The following is a 5607-nucleotide window of genomic DNA, read 5'->3' as shown; positions in this document are numbered from 1 at the left end:
GCTTCCCATGTTCGGCTTGGAGCAGTGTTGATGCAGGATGGCAATGTCATCGCGTATGCTTCGAGACAGTTGAAGATTCATGAGAAGAACTATCCGATTCATGATTTGGAGTTGGTAGCCATAGTTCACGCATTGAAGATTTGGAGGCATTATCTGTATGGCGTGGCATGTGAGGTGTTCACGGATCACAAGAGTCTTCAGTACTTGTTCAAGCAAAAGGAGTTGAATTTGAGGCAGAGGAGGTGGTTGGAGTTGTTGAAGGATTATGATATCACCATTCTATATCATCCGGGGAAGGCCAATGTGGTGGCCGATGCATTGAGTAGGAAGTCAGCCAGTATGGGCAGTCTTGCTTATATTTCGGTCGGTGAGAGGCCGCTTGCTTTGGATGTTCAGGCCTTAGCCAATCAATTCGTGAGGCTGGATGTTTCTGAGCCTAGTCGTGTGTTAGCTTGCACGGTAGCTCGTTCTTCATTATTGGAGCGTATCCGTGATCGGCAGTATGATGATCCCCATTTGTGTGTCCTTAGAGACACGGTGTAGCGCGGAGGTTCCAGGCATGTTACCTTAGATGATGGTGGAGTTTTGAGATTGCAGGGTCGAGTATGTGTGCCTAATGTGGATGGGCTCCGAGAGTTGATTTTGGAGGAGGCCCATAGCTCCCGGTACTCTATTCATCCGGGCGCCGCGAAGATGTATCAGGATTTGCGGCAGCATTATTGGTGGCGTAGAATGAAGAAGGATATCGTAGCATATGTGGCTCGTTGTTTGAATTGTCAGCAGGTTAAGTACGAGCATCAGAGGCCTGGTGGTTTATTTCAGAGGATTGAGCTTCCCGAGTGGAAGTGGGAGCGGATTACTATGGACTTTGTTACTGGACTTCCGCTGACCCGAAAAAAGTTCGACGCAGTTTGGGTCATTGTTGATAGGCTGACCAAGTCAGCACATTTCATTCCTGTGGCAGTCTCCTATTCTTCTGAGAGGTTAGCTGAGATCTATATTCGGGAGATTGTTCGCCTTCATGGTGTGCCCGTGTCTATCATTTCGGACCGAGGTACGCAGTTTACCTCGCGCTTCTGGAGAGCAGTTCAGCGAGAGTTGGGCACACGGGTTGAGTTGAGCACAGCATTTCATCCCCAGACGGACGGTCAGTCCGAGCGGACTATTCAGATTTTGGAGGATATGCTCCGAGCTTGTGTTATTGACTTTGGAGGTTCGTGGGATCAGTTCTTGCCTTTAGCGGAGTTTGCCTACAACAACAGCTACCAGTCGAGCATCCAGATGGCTCTTTATGAGGCCTTATATGGTAGGCGGTGTCGGTCTCCGGTTGGATGGTTTGAGCCGGGAGAGGCTCGGTTGTTGGGTACGGATCTGGTTCAGGAGGCCTTGGACAAGGTCAGGATCATTCAGGATAGGTTTCGTTCAGCTCAGCCCAGGCAAAAGAGCTATGCAGACCGCAAGGTTCGAGATGTGGCTTTTATGGTTGGTGAGCGGGTATTGCTCCGAGTGTCGCCTATGAAGGGCGTGATGAGATTTGGGAAGAAGGGAAAGCTTATCCCTAGGTTCATCGGTCCTTGTGAGATTCTTGATAGAGTGGGAGAGGTGGCTTATAGACTTGCATTGCCGCCGAGCTTATCAGCCATGCATCCAGTTTTTCATGTGTCCATGCTTCGGAGATATCACGGCGATCCATCCCACGTGTTAGATTTCAGCACTGTCCAGTTGGACAAGGACTTGTCTTATGAGGAGTAGCCGGTGGCTATTCTAGACCGGCAGGTTCGTCAGTTGAGGTCGAAGAGTTTTCCTTCTGTTCGTGTTCAGTGGAGAGGTCAGCCTCCTGAGGCATCGACCTGGGAGTCCGAGTCTGATATGCAGAGCCGTTATCCTCATCTTTTCCCCGACTCAGGTACTTCCTTCTTCTGTCCGTTCGAGGACGAACGGTTGTTTTAGAGGTGGAGACTGTGATGAACCAAACGGTCATCACTTGTTTTAAATTAAATTCTATGACTCCGAGGCCTTGAAAACCTCGTTTAGAGTCGCCTCGATTTGCATGCGCAGTCCGGGCGCGTAGCCGGAAAGCTTAAATGTGAAATTCTATGAAAATGCTAAATTTTGATGTCAAAATGAATAAATTTGACTTTGGTGAACATTTTGGGTAAACGGACCCGGACCCATGATTTGACGGTCCCGGAGGGTCCATAGGAAAATATGGGACTTGGGCATATGCCCGGAATTGAATTCCGAGGTCCCAAGCCCGAGAAATGAAATTTTTTGTAAAATTGTTTTCTGAAATTGTTTAAGGAAATTGGATATGAAATTTTATTAGAAAGCGATGGTATCGGGCCCGTATTTTGGTTCCGGCGCTCGGTACAGGTCTTACATATGTTTTAAGTCCTTCCTGTGAAATTTGGTTGAAAACGGACGTCGTTTGACGTGATTCGGACTTAAATTGGAAAATTTGATGTTTTATGAAGTTTGAAAGAATTCATGGATTTTGAGGTTTAATTCGATGTTTATGATGTTATTTTGGCGATTTGATCGCACGAATAAGTCCGTAGGATGTTTTTGAGGTTGTGTGTATATTTGGTTTGGTGCCCCGAGGGCTCGGGTGAGTTTTGGATAGGCCACGAGTGCATTTTTGGACTTTGAAAGATAGCTGTTGCATTTCTGATCTGAGCGCTTCGCAATTGCGAAGCCGATCTCGCAAATGCGAGCCTTGCACCGAAATTGCGAAGTGGAGACCTGGGCAGGCCTGATCGCAAATGCGACCACTGGGATCGCAAATGCGAAGGCCGGTCTCAAATGCGACTTCTAGGATCGCAAATGCGAGGTTGGGAATTTAGGAAGGGGTTCGCAAATGCGAACAAAGCTTTGCAATTCCCATGTCAGGTCGGGGTTCGCAATTGCGAACCCCTATTCGCAATTCCCATATCTGCAACCTGCATTTTCTATACTTAGTCGATTTTTAAGTCATTTTTACACAATTTTCAAAACACAACTCCTTTGGGCGATTTTTCAAGAACAAACCTTCTTCCAAATCAATTGTAAGTTAGTTTTTACTCATTTCTTTCAATCATTTACATTTTTAACATAATTTCAACCTAAAATCAAAGATTTTCATGGGGGAAATTGGCTGTTTTGGGTAGAACCTAGGTTTTTCAAAAATTGGGGATTTGGACCTCAATTTAAGGTCCGATTTCAAAACAAATTACATATTTGAGTTCGTGGGGGAATGGGTAATCGGGTTTTGGTTCGAACCTCGGGTTTTGATCACGTGGGCCCGGGGCTGATTTTTGACTTTTTGGGTAAAACTTGGAAAAACTCATTTTCATGCATTGGAGTTGATTCATTTAGTGTTTATTAATGTAAATAAGTAATTTGTGATTAGATACGAGCGAATTGGCGGTGGAATCGCGGGGTAAAGCTATACTTGAGGCTTAGGTTGTGCGCAAGGCATTGAGGTAAGTGTTTGGTCTAACACTAGTTTGAGGGACTAGGAGTTGAGTCTTATTTGCTAATTGCTTCTTGTTGAGTACGACGTATAGGCATGGTGACGAGTATCTATACGTTGGTGTCTAGCATGACCGTGAGTCTTTAAATTGTGAATATCTTGATTTCGTTGTATTTCTCTTGCCTTGGTGATGATTCCTAATTGTTGTGAAAAGCTTGTGAAAGGAAATTGTGACCTATGAACAACGAGGAGCATTGACTCAAGTTATATTTCAATTGTGAACGTATATGAAATGGTTGAACCCCTTTGGAGCATTGGCTCAAGTGGTAAAGTGAGATATGCAATAAAAGTGAAAGGAAGAGAAAGAGTATTTAAATTGTTCCCTTGCCGGGATATTGTTTTTTATTGATTGTTTTCCCTTGCCGGGATGTTGAGATTATTGATGTTGTACCATTGCCGGGATTTAATTGTTCAATTGTGTTCCCTTTGCTGGGATTTCTTTTATTAATTTGTTTATCCCCTTGTTCCTTGTTTGTGATTGTTATTTGGGTGAGGAAGAGTGTTAAAACACGAAGGGTGATGCCGTGCATTGTTTGTTTGTTGTGAGGAAAGAGTGTAAAGCACGAAGGGTGATGCCGTGCATTGTTTGCTTATGGTGAGGAAAGAGAGTAAAGCACGAAGGGTGATGCCGTGCCGCACGATGTACCATTCCGTACCGATTCTATCGATTATATGTGAGGAAAGAGAGTAAAAGCACGAAGGGTGATGCCGTGCACACTTTATTATATCATTGCTTGGTGAGGATGAGAGTAAAAGCATGAAGGGTGATGTCGTGCACTTGTTGCTTTCTGTTTCTTTATCAATGTCTGAGTTGTGTTGTTTCCTTCGTTACTGGACGACTTTTACTTGAAATTGTTATTTCCCCCATAGTATGCTCCCCCTCCCATATTAATTACTTGTCTCTGTATTTCGATTCCGCTGTATATGTATATATAACTGCACAGGTTTATGTGGTAGTCCGGTCTAGACTCGTCACTACTTCGCCGGGGTTAGGCTAGGCACTTACCAGCACATGGGGTCGATTGTGCTGATGCTACACTCTGTGCTCTTTTGCACAGATCCAGGTGTTGGAGCAGCTTACGGTGCGCAGCAGTAGTTAGGGAGTCGACCTTCAGTCCACGAGACTCCGAGGTAGCCTTGCTGGCGTCCGCAGGCCCGGCGTCTCTTCTTTCAGTTATCATGTTCTGTTGACATTTGTATTCGAGACAGACTATGTCCTTTATTTCAAACTCTTATTTTTAGTAATTCTAGACAGTCCGTGTATTATTGTGAAACCAGGTGCTGGGTAGAGACTTGTATTGGCTTTCTAGACGCTGTTTCTATATTTAGTTCAGACTTCCGCTAAATTTTACTTTTCGTTATCTTTTAACTGCTTATTCATTGATAACTTAGTTGTTTAATCGTGTATAAAACGAAATAGGTTAATGTTTGCTAAGGTTCTTGGCTTGCCTAGCTTCTACGAGTAGGCGCCATCACGACCCCCGAGGGTGGGGAATCCGGGTTGTGACAGAGCCTGGTTATTCGGGGCCTCGGGGTCGAGCTCGATACTAAGTTATGGGCAACCGGTAAAGGATTAACAGCTTTGAGAGCTTTGATGAGGGCTCTTTGTGATCGATAATGAGCAATAAATGAAAAATTATTAATAGAACATAATAAATGTAAGCAATAAATGTAAATAATAGAATTAATGAATCAAGGGAGAATGTATTTAAGTTAGAGAGCAGAGAATGTTCTTGTATTCAATATCGTGTGTTGTGTCTTATGTTGTATATGTTTTTTACAAAATAACAAGGATCCCCTTTATATATGAGGGGAAATCTCAACATGGTGCAGATGCATTTATTACAAAGAAATATAGCTGGTACAACTATTTGCTAGTTTGGTACAGACTAGGGCTTCTCTTGCAGGTTTTATCAGCTTTGATCATATGCCTTGGGAACTTCCCGCTTTCTCATGATAATCATCGATATGCACTGTCTCGAGGTCGAACGTTAAGAACCCTCGGGGTTGAACCCCGAGCCGAACTTCGAGCCTTCTGGGGGTGGTCTTTACGAGGTGCCTTAATGATCACAAAATCGGACCCTCTTATTTTTGCC

The sequence above is a fragment of the Nicotiana attenuata genome, chromosome 7 (genome assembly GCF_001879085.1).
Source record: "Nicotiana attenuata strain UT chromosome 7, NIATTr2, whole genome shotgun sequence".
In the NCBI taxonomy this organism is placed as follows: Eukaryota; Viridiplantae; Streptophyta; class Magnoliopsida; order Solanales; family Solanaceae; genus Nicotiana; species Nicotiana attenuata.
This window is presented reverse-complemented; position numbering follows the sequence as displayed.